We start from the raw sequence: 11,350 nt of genomic DNA, 5'->3' as shown, positions 1-11,350 counted from the left end.
AGATGCTGAAAAAGCATTTGACAAAGTACAGCATCCTCTCTTGATCAAAATTCTTCAAAGTGTAGGCATAGAGGGTACATACATCAGTATCATCAAAAGCCACCTATGAAAAACCCCCAGCAAATATCATTCTCAATGGAGAAAAACTGAGACCTTTTCCGCTAAGGTCAGGAACACGGCATGGATGTCCATTATCACCACTGCTATTCAACATAGTACTAGAAGTCCTAGCCTTCACAATCAGACAACAAAAAGAAATTAAAGGCATCCAAATCAGCAAGAAGTCGTCAAACTCTTGCTTTTTGCAGATGATAGGATACTTTATGTGGAAAACCCAAAAGACTCCACTGCAAAACTGCTAGAACTCATATAGGAATTCAGTAAAGTGTCAGGATATAAAATCAATGCACAGAAATCAGTTGCATTTCTCTACACCAGCAACAAGACAGAAAGATATTAAGGAGTCAATCCCACTACAATTGTACCCCAAACTATAAGATACCTAGGAATAAGCCAAACCAAAGAGGCAAAGAATCTGTACTCAGAAAACTATAAAGTACTCATGAAGAAATTGAGGAAGACACAAAAAGAAATGGAGAAACATTCCATGTTCATGGATTGGAAGAACAAATACTGTGAAAATGTCTATGCTACCCAAAGCAATCTACACATTTAATGTAATCCCTATCAAAATACCATCAATTTTTTTTCCAAAGAAATGGAACAAATAATTCTAAAATTTATACGGAACGAGAAAAGACCTCAAATAGCTAGAGGAAGGTTGAAAAAGAAATGTTGGTGGCATCACAATTCCAGACTTCAACCTCTATTACAAAACTGTCATCATCAAGACAGTATGGTACTGGTACAAAAAATAGACACACAGATCAATGGAATAAAATAGAGAGGCCAGAAAATAGACCCTCAACTCTATAGTCAACTAATCTTTGACAAAGCAGGAAGGAATGTCCATTGGAAAAAAGATTGTCTCTTCAACAAATGGTCTTGGGAAAATTGAACAACCACATGCAGAGGAATGAAATTGGACCATTCCCTTACACCACACACAAAAATACACTCAAATTGGATGAAAGACCTCAGTGTGGTAAAGGAATCCATCAAAATCCTTGAGGAGAACACGAACAGCAACCTCTTCGACCTCGGCCACAGCAACTTCTTCTTAGAAACATTACCAAAGGCAAGGGAAGCAAGGGCAAAAATGAACTACTAGAACTTCCATCAAGATCAAAAGCTTTTGCACAGCAAAGGAAACAGTCAACACAACCAAAGGACAACTGACAAAATGGGAGAAGACACTTGCAAATGACATATCAGATAAAGGGGTAGTATCCAAAATCTATAAAGAACTTATCAAACTCTTTCCTGCTTTGTCGAAGATTAGTTGACCATAGATTTGAAGGTCTATTTCTGGGCTCTCTATTCTGTTCCATTGATCTATGTGTCTGTTTTTGTGCCAGTACCATGCTGTCTTGATGATGACAGCTTTGTAATAGAGCTTGAAGTCCGGAATTGTGATGCCACCAACGTTGGCTTTCTTTTTCAATATCCCTTTGGCTATTCGAGGTCTTTTCTGGTTCCATATAAATTTTAGCATTATTTGTTCCATTTCTTTGAAAAAGATGGATGGTACTTTGATAGGAATTGCATTAAATGTGTAGATTGCTTTAGATAGCATAGACATTTTCACAATATTTATTCTTCCAATCCAGGAGCATGGAACATTTTTCCATTTCTTTGTGTCTTCCTCAATTTCTTTCATGAGTACTTTATAGTTTTCTGAGTATAGATTCTGTGTCTCTTTGGTTAGGTTTATTCCTAGGTATCTTATGGTTTTGGATGCAATTGTAAATGGGATTGACTCCTTAATATCTCTTTCTTCTGTCTTGCTGTTGGTGTAGAGAAATGCAACTGATTTCTGTGCATTGATTTTATATCCTGACACTTTACTGAATTCCTGTTTATAAAAAATAAAAAATTAAAAAAAAAAAAAAAAAGAACTTATCAAACTCAACACCCAAAGAACAAATAATCCAACCAGGAAATGGGCAGAGGACATGAATAGACATTTCTGCAAAGAAGTCAACATTACTTGACATCAGGGTAATACAAATCAAAAGCACAATGAGATACCACCTCACACCAGTCAGAATGGCTAAAATTAACAAGTGAGGAAACGACAGATGCTTGCGAGGATGTGGAGAAAGGGGAACCCTCCTACACTGTTGGTGGGAATGCAAGTTGGTGTAACCACTCTGGAAAACAGTATGGAGGGTCCTCAAGAAGTTGAAAATAGAGCTGCCCTATGACCCAGCAATCGCACTGCTGGGTATTCACCCTAAAGATACAAATGTAGTTATCTGAAGGGGCATGTGCACCCGAGTGTTTATAGCAGCAATGTCCACAATAGCCAAACTATGGAGAAAACCTAGATGTCCATCAACAGATGAATGGATAAAGAAGATGTGGTATGTATTTATGTATGTATGTGTGTACACACACACACACAATGGAATACCATGGAGCCATCAAAAGAAATGAAATCCTGCCATTTGTAATAATGTGGATGGAACTAGAGGGTATTATACTCTGTAAAATAAGTCAGTCAGAGAAAGACAAGTATCATATGATCGCTCTGAAATGAGGAATTTGAGAGGCAGGGCGGGGGATCGTGGCAGGTAGGGAGGCCAAAAAGTGAAATAAGATGGTATCGGGGGGGGAGACAAACCATAAGAGATTCTTAATCTCAGGAAACAAACTGAGGGTTGCTGGAGGGGAGGTGGGGGGAGGGATGGGGTGGCTAGGTGATGGACATTGAGGAGGGTATGTGCTATGGTGAGTGCTGTGAATTGTATAAGACTGATGGTTCACAGACAAGTACCCCTGAAGCAAATACTACATTATGTGTTAATAATTTTTTAAAAAAGAAAATATTCTTGTAACCATATAAACAAAAGTAGAAAGAAGGAGATGAAATTAAGTTTCATATGTTGTATGTAATCTAACATATCAAAAGTAATATCCATGTTGCGACAACATGGATGGAACTAGAGCATATCATGCTTAGCGAAATAAGTCAGGCAGAGAAAGACAACTATCATATGATCTCCCTGATATGAGGAAGTGGTGATGCAACATGGGGGCTTAAGTGGGTAGGAGAAGAATAAATGAAACAAGATGGGATTGGGAGGGAGACAAACCATAAGTGACTCTTAATCTCACAAAACAAACTGAGGGTTGGTGGGGGGAGGGGATCTGGGAGAAGGGGGTGGGATTGTGGACATTGGGGAGGGTGTGTGCTTTGGTGAGTGCTGTGAAGTGTGTAAACCTGGCAATTCACACACCTGTACCCCTGGGGATAAAAATATATGTTTATAAAAAAATAAAAAATTAATTAAAAAAAAAGTAATATCATTATACCATGTAATAAATACTAAAATTTTTTTTAACCAATAGACCAGAGAAGAAACAGTCATATGCACTTGGGGTTATTTCCATAGCTTTGGGCCAACAGCAGTGAAAGGAAGAGAAGGAAGAAAGCTATGAGTACCTGAGGGTTTTGTTTTGTTTCAATCTTAAAGTTCTTGGCAATGTGGCTGGCTAACACCATTGCAGGGAAACAAATTGAAGTCACAGCCCCTGGTAAGGCCACTGTACCCCACCAGGATGCCAGTCCTCCACCAGGAATGTGGTTATAAGAAGCCAAACAAATGGGATGCCTGGGTGGCTCAATGGGTTGAGAGCGCCGAATCCTAACCACTAGACCACCAGGGAGCGTCGGCTCAATGGGTTGAAACCCTCATGATTCCAGGGTCCTGGGATCGAGCCCCACATCAGGCTCTAGGCTCAGCAGGGAGCCTGCTTCCTCCTCCCTCTCTCTCCGCCTGCCTCTCTGCCTGCTTGTGATCTCTGTCTGTCAAATAAAATAAATAAAATCTTTAAAAAAAAAAAAAGCCAAACAAATGAGAACAAACAGTAACATCAACACCTGAAATTATTGTATGTCAACTACACAGAACAGGGTCACCTGGGTGGCTCAGTGGGTTCCGCTCTGGTCGTGGTCCCAGGGTCCTGGAATTGAGTCCCATGTCCGGCTTCCTGCTCAGCAGGGAGTCTGCTTCTCCTGCGGCTGCTCCACTTGCTTGTGCTCTCACTTTCTCCCTCAAATAAATAAAATTTAGGGGAAAAAAAAACCCTATACTGAAGTAACAAACAAATAATAAGGTCAAAAACAGAAATCAAGTAGCTGATGCTGAGGTTCCCGTGCTGGGTTTGCCCACTGGACCCACGTCCCTCCCATGCGCCTCAGATGGCTGAGTGGGCCGTGGATAACAACCTACATCTGGGAGAAAAAGCTACACCAACCAAGCTGTGTCCGTACCAGATACAAAATATGTTAAGGCAAGATGCATTACTAGTGATAAGGAGGGTTCGGCGTGAAGCTACAGAACATTTAATTAGAAAAACAGAACCCTCCATATGGTCTTATGCACTTGGTACCATCGTCTCTGACATGTGGTTATTCTTCCTACATGGGAGTGGAGGATCTGGCCCTCATTTCTAAGTAACTGATTCATTCCTCCAGCGAATATTTATTAAGCACCTACTATGTACCACGTGTCTTATGAGAATCCAACAGTGAACAGAAGAGGGCAGAAATCCTTAAGCTCAAGGAACTGTGATTCCAAGATTAGATCAAAGAGTCCCCCAATTGGTAAGGATACAGAAGGTTAGACCAACAAAACACACAATGTTCATTCAATGGGCACATAGACAACATTGTTTTCAGTCACGTGCAAAACATTTGTGAAAAACTGAAGACGGGATGGGCTCTGAAGAAATCTCAGGATTGATATCACATGGACCACGATTTCTGACCACAGTGCCATGAAGTTAGAAATCAAAGCTAAATTTTTTTTTTAATTTTTTCATCCTTCAGTAAAGCTAAAGTTGTGGCTCTCCCATAACTTTGCAATTACACTTTTTGGTTTCTACCCTCGGAAAAAACCTGGCATGTGTGAACGGGGGAATATGTACAATAATGTCAAAAAAAACTCCATCTATTAAAAAGTGGTTGGAAACAGTTTGTCTGGACACAGAAGTTCGCCTACAAAGATTAGGTTAAAAACAATTGTGATCTGTTCTTATAACCAGCAAGAAGTATTTGTAATCTATACTTACAGGCATCAATATAGATGAAAATCCCAAAAGGTTAATTTTCATGTTATTTCATGTACCATGGAGTGAAATTATGTACTATGATACATGAAATTATGTACTATGGAATAATATACTGCTTCGCATTTCAGTGTGGGAAAGAGTCAAGAAAAGCCGGGGGGGGGGGGGCTAGCCCCAGAATTCGGGCTTGTGGGAAGGGGATGAGGTCAGAGGAGTAATCATGTTTCCATCTTGTGGTTTTTTTTTTTTAAGATTTTATTTATTTGACAGAGCGAGCAGAAGCAGGGGGAGCAGCAGAGGGAGAGGGAGAAGCAGACTCCCCACTAAGCAGGGAGCCTGAAGAGGGGCTCAAACCCAGGACCCTGGGATCAGGACCTGAGCTGAAAACAGATGCTTTACTGACTGAGCCACCCAGGTATCTCTGTTTCCATCTTTTTACCTCGGGGCAGACTGACTATAGGATACACAGTAGAATTCTACGATGGACCCAGTGATCTCTGTTCCCTACTCTTACACCTGCTATGATGTCACTTAATATTGCAAAAGGGATTTTACAGATACAATCAAGGTAATTTATCAGTTGATTTTCAGTTAATCCAAAGGGAGATTGTCTGGGTAGGTTTAACTCGATCAGAGAAACTCTTCAAAAGCAGACTTTCTTCCAGCTCGGTGCAGAATAGGAAGCCAGAGATTCAAAGCGGGAGAAGGATGTGGCTGACATGCCATTGTTGGCTTCAAGAGAGGGGTGCCATAGGTCAAAACCTCAGGATTTAAATTCTTCAACTGCAAGGAACTGAGTTCTGCCAGCAAGGCTAGCTGGATACTGTTTCTTCCCTAGAACTTCCAATGAGAATTCAAGCTGGCCATCACCTTTTTCTTTTCCTTTTTTTTTTTTTTTAAAGATTGTATTTGAGAGAGAGACAGAGAGAGAGCATGAGCGGGGTGGAGGGGGAAGGGCAGAGGGAGAGGGAAAAGCAGGCTCCCTGCTGAGCAGGGATTTCCCCATTCGGGACTTGATGCCAGATCTCTGGGATCATGACCTGAGCTGAAGGCAGACGCTTAGCCAACTGAGCCACCCAGACGCCCCAAGCTGCCCATCATGTCGACTTCATCATTTCGACTTCGACTTCACCCCATCCCACCCCGCTGGATTTCTGCACACAGAGCCCTGCGCTGTGAATGGGTGTCGTCTTAAGCAGCTGTGTGTTACAGAAACAATGGGAACTGATACACATGGGTATTTATATTGTTGTAGTTGTACCTTTTACAGATGCTATAAATATTCTTCGGTGTGATTTCCTTATTTAATAAGCCTTTTTGTTGTTTGCGGAGTATTTTTTGAAATTTATTTTTAATGAGATGTAATTGACGAATAGCATTGTGTAAGTTGGAGGTGTAGAGTGTTTTGACTGGATACATTTGTAGGTTAAAGAGAAAATCAGCAATGAATTCTGTTGACTTCAGTGTGCCTTCAACAATGTAGATGGGATGGGGTTGGGGGGAGGGAGGCATCTGTAAAAACAATGTAAAAATCTGACCCTTGCGATAATGACAATATGGCTTCCAGACAAATCATGGGGTCATGGGCCCTTTTTTTTTTTTTTTTTTTATGATAATTCTTTTAGTAGACTGCATAAAGTTACCATGCAAAGATTACAATGCTGGGCCAAGAATGCTGACTACTATTTATGGAGGCCTAGAATTTGGGAAATGATTCAGGCCTGTTTATTCTATGTAATGATGTTATTGTTGAACTAAACATAGGGGTTGTAAAGTGATTCTGTATGTTGGTCTAAATGTGTAAATATTTCTGTTATGGTATCCGTATGTACACTGGCCATGAATATTTTATTTTATGGTGTGCTTGAATTAAATCCATTACAATCAAAGAAGGCATTTGAACCTGCAGTGAAGCTGGCATGGCTGCCATATCCTGAACCCAGAAGGCATGAAATTGCAACTAATAATACAAGGAAATAGGGGCATAAAACCTGGAGCCTTAAGAAGGCAGCACTGTTGCCTCTAAAAAACAATTTAGCAGATTTTAACAGATGTGAGATGAATGGCACCGGATAAATGAAACCAAATGTAAATAATCAGCCACAAGATGGCATTTGAGTACTGATGAATTTAAAGTTTGGGACTGTATTGTGACTTAAACACATGTTTGTCTCAACCTCTTCCCTCCCCTGGTCACTTTTTCTCATATCACCTTGTCATAAGACCATCAGGCTTATTTTTTCTATAGCCTAACAGTCCTAAAATATTTATTTTTCAGCTTTTTAAAAATCTCTTGTTAGTGGTTAGTTTTATGTCAGGTTGAGCCACGACATGCCCAGATATTTGGTCAGACATGACTGTGGATAGCTCTGTGAGGATATTTTTTAATGAGATTAACATTTGAATTGGTACACTGAGTAAAGAAGATTGCGGTCTATACTGTGGGTGGGCCCCATCTAATCAGTTGAAGGCCTGAACCTTCCCCAACCTTCTCCTGCCTGATACCCTTCAACTGTACCACTGGCTCTCCCTGGTTCTCTGGTAGCCTACCTGTCTTTAGACTCAAAGTGGGACATGGGTCCTGCAGATTTTGGACTCAATTATGAGAATCAGTTCCTCATAACAAATCTATCATCTCTTTCACTTTCTCTCCTCTCTCTCTCTCATCAGATTTATCAGTCTGTCATCTATCTATCTGTCCCACTGGTTTGATTTTTCTGGAGAATCCTGCCTACTATATCTCTCAATTTATTATTGACAAACTTCCCACTATTATGAAAGTTCCATAAAGGCAATTTGACTTTATAACCCTGGTGGCCAGATGGGCCCTTAAAAATCATACAGATGATATTTGCTGAGTGAAAGTATCTCCTTGGGGGAACCCTGATGCATTTATGTGTTCTCGGGTGGCACTGAAGGGACAACATATGTCAGCTCGGGAAACAGCGTCTCCTTGGGTGAGTGGTGAAACTTGTCCCGTTGTTGCAAAAAATAAAAGGGAAGAGAATTTTTAGGAGTCAAAGCATATTATTACTTGAAGTGGAAGTTTATATAAATTCTGCTAAAAAGCAGGGATAATCTATCCATGAGTTTTAAATATCACTTGTAGATATTTGGAAATCATGTACGTTGATAAAGAAAAATGAGACTCTTACCCCGAAGCTTTGGCCAGGGCTGGAATCTCCAATCATAAACGGTTCTGTTGCCCTGGAGATCATCCGTCTTGACCATGTCATTCAGCAGAAAGCAAACTGCAGAGAGAACAGTGTCGGTCACGACTACAGATCTCGGTTGTACAGAAACCATTGCCGCAGCTGTGGGCACTATGGACGTGAGCCGAGAGGCTCATGCAACACGCCTGTGACCTGCGCATTCCATGACAAAATCACCATGTCTCACCGCAGTGCGTTGCTATGATAAAACAGGTAGTCCTCTCCTGGGAGCAGTCTCACAAAGTTTTGAAAAGAAAAAAAAAAAATCAGGTGAGAAATATATCCTGCCTGACTTACTGACTGGGCTGAACAGAGTCAGGGTCCAATCAGGAAATGCACTATTTTTCTCTCGCGCTGCCTTTAGACAGGCTCTTTCTGGTCCCCGCTGGCAGCTGGCCTATGCACTTTCAGCGGTGAGCTGTCAGGAGTTGGACGTCCAGCCCAGTGTAACCCAAAACTGCCCCTCGGCTCCAATACCAGCCACTCATCTCCTTCCCCTCCTGCCTGGAAGCTGTGGTTCAGGAATCTGCGGTGGGGTCAGGTGAGTTTGCACTCTCTGGGACCGTCCCCAGTGTAACCTGAAACTGGCCACTGGACAGGGGAGGCAGGGAAGGCAGACAGAGACAGAAGAAAGAGGGAAGTCACCCCATATTCATAAGCAAGGATACTTACTTAGGAGGCTTGTCTTGGTGGCGACAAGAGGAGCAGATCTCCGCACCTGTCTGGCAGAATCTTAAGTTTATGTGGCATCTGTGACTGGGTCCAGTCAGGTATCCCGTCCAGGGTTCTGTTTCAACACCACATTTCTGTCACAACGCTGTATCCTTGGAGCAGCTCTGGGAACATTCCAAGCAGACGGGGGAGGGGCTGGGAAGTCTCCAATTGCCTGGGCCCTGCTCAAGGGTGACCTGGCGGGGACGGGTGTATTACAGAATGTTTTATTCTTTCTGTTGTTGTTGTTAACTTATTGAGGTATAATTGACATACAGCATTATATTAGTTTCAGGTGTCCTACAACATCATTTGACATTTGTGTACATTACCAGACGGTCACTGCAGTGTCTGTCACCTTACAAAGTGAACACAGCGTTCCAGACAGTGTGCCCAGGACGGACACGGTCACAGCTTCTTGATGACCTCCTCCCGCAGTGCAGCGCCTTCTCGAATGCTCCACTCTGATCTCACACTTCTCCATTAACTACTTTTTTCCTAGGTGCGGTGGGACAACGAATGGGAAGAAGGGGAGACAGAAAAGGGACACCGGGGATGGCGGTGTTTCTCCTCCGGGCAGTGTCACATCGCCCTCTGTGAGGTGGACCCCCCAGGGCTGGCTCTTGGGAGGCATATTAGCAGATCCTCAGAGAAGCCCAATGGGGAGCTCTGCCCTGCGCTCTCCCGACCCCTCCCACCTTCACCTCACTGCATTTCCTGCTTGCCTGTCACAACTGCTGCCCCCCCCCCACCCTGCTCTCTTCAAGGTCTCTTCATCCTTGGTAGCCAGGGTGGGGGCCCGTTGAAGCTCGCTCATGCTCAGTCACCTGCCACAGAACGCTCTGTCCCTGCAACTCGTGCTTCCTGCCCGCTCCTCCTCAAATGGGGCAAGTACAGCCGGTTGGACACCTGCGCCCTGTAGCCTCTGGCCTCCAGCACCCAGTGGATGGCTTCAGGATCTTCTAGCTGGGAAGCCGGCACCCCAGAGTGCTTCTCCGCGGAGCCGCCCTCACCCGCTTTGGCGACATTACTGCCCAGCTTCCCCAGCGGCAGGGCTGCACGGGGAGGGTACATCCCAATTCTGCACCCCCGAGGGTGCGCCCCCCACCCTTCCCCTTTGACTAAGCACCAACCCGTTCTCCGTCCAGGCCTGGGGAGGCACCTGTGCCGTGGTTTTACCTGATCATCTGAGTTTAAGCATTTGCACAAGTAATAGATTTTAATTTTATTTTTTTTAAAGGAAGCCTTCCAACTGCATATACCTAAGCTTCACAGTTTCCTGAGGGAAACTGCTCCGACAGAGTGGTTGTCCTCCCCGACAATTCAAGGAACACCAAGGGTGGCAGAATAAAATGGGACAGGCAGCCCTCGACCTGCCAGTTTGCTTAGAAACTGGCTTTCAGGGCTCCATTTGATCGGGCCATACATTAAGTTAAAATCTGCGGAAGCGTGTTTTGCCCTCATTATTCAAGGTGACTCCAGGGTCAGTGGAACACATACCTGTTGATCTATCTAGTCTATCAACACAGACACTTTAAAAAATGAAGTGAGAGCATACACGTATTTCTTCAATTTTCTTCTTATGGAACACATTACAGGCATTTCCTTGTCTCTCTCTGTATAAATCTCATTCTGCTTACCATCAGAGCGCATGATAATTTTTAGTCCCTATTAACTGACATTTAGGTTATTCTAATTTTTCTTTATTATAAACATACTTTTATGTAATGTTACTGTCCAGAAAGGTTATACATGCACTCACCGGGACTGCGCGACAATACCCATCTACCCCTGAGAAGGACAGGTGCTATAAATCCTCATTTTTGCCAAATGTAGAGGCTCCAAACTTCTTACCTCCTCCCTTCAGTCCGAAAAAATAAATTATAAATGAAGTTGAACATCTTTACCTATGTATATTCACTTTTTAACTTATTTAATTTCTTCTATAGCGAATTAATACTTTATATTCTTCTATCTTTTAGTTTTGACTCTGGATGCCCATTAGGTCCATGTTAGTACCAACTGCACGGGATGTTTATTTTATTTTTTTATTTTTTTGCACGGGATGTTTAAATCTCAGGTTTTTCAAGAGCTTGTTGTGGCATTACCCCGGGGCAGGTAATCCACTGACAAGGGACACATTTTCTATAGATAAACAGGTGCACCTTTTCTATAGATAAGCAGTGTCCCTCGGGGCTGAGATTACTTAGTGCAGCTGATGTGTGGGCCTT

General features: G+C 42.7%; 1 long non-coding RNA gene across 1 annotated transcript; it reads right to left on the bottom strand.

Moving 5' to 3' along the window:
* Positions 1 to 3,977: 3,977 nt before the first annotated feature.
* On the bottom strand, positions 3,978 to 9,215 carry LOC131839887 (uncharacterized). Its single transcript, XR_009357057.1, has 3 exons — positions 9,081 to 9,215; positions 8,352 to 8,447; positions 3,978 to 4,179 (listed from the first exon to the last, which is right to left on the bottom strand). It is a non-coding gene; the product is annotated as an uncharacterized LOC131839887 (long non-coding RNA).
* Positions 9,216 to 11,350: the final 2,135 nt, after the last annotated feature.

Source organism: Mustela lutreola, chromosome 8 (assembly GCF_030435805.1).
Source record: "Mustela lutreola isolate mMusLut2 chromosome 8, mMusLut2.pri, whole genome shotgun sequence".
NCBI lineage: Eukaryota > Metazoa > Chordata > Mammalia > Carnivora > Mustelidae > Mustela > Mustela lutreola.
This window is presented reverse-complemented; position numbering and strand designations above follow the sequence as displayed.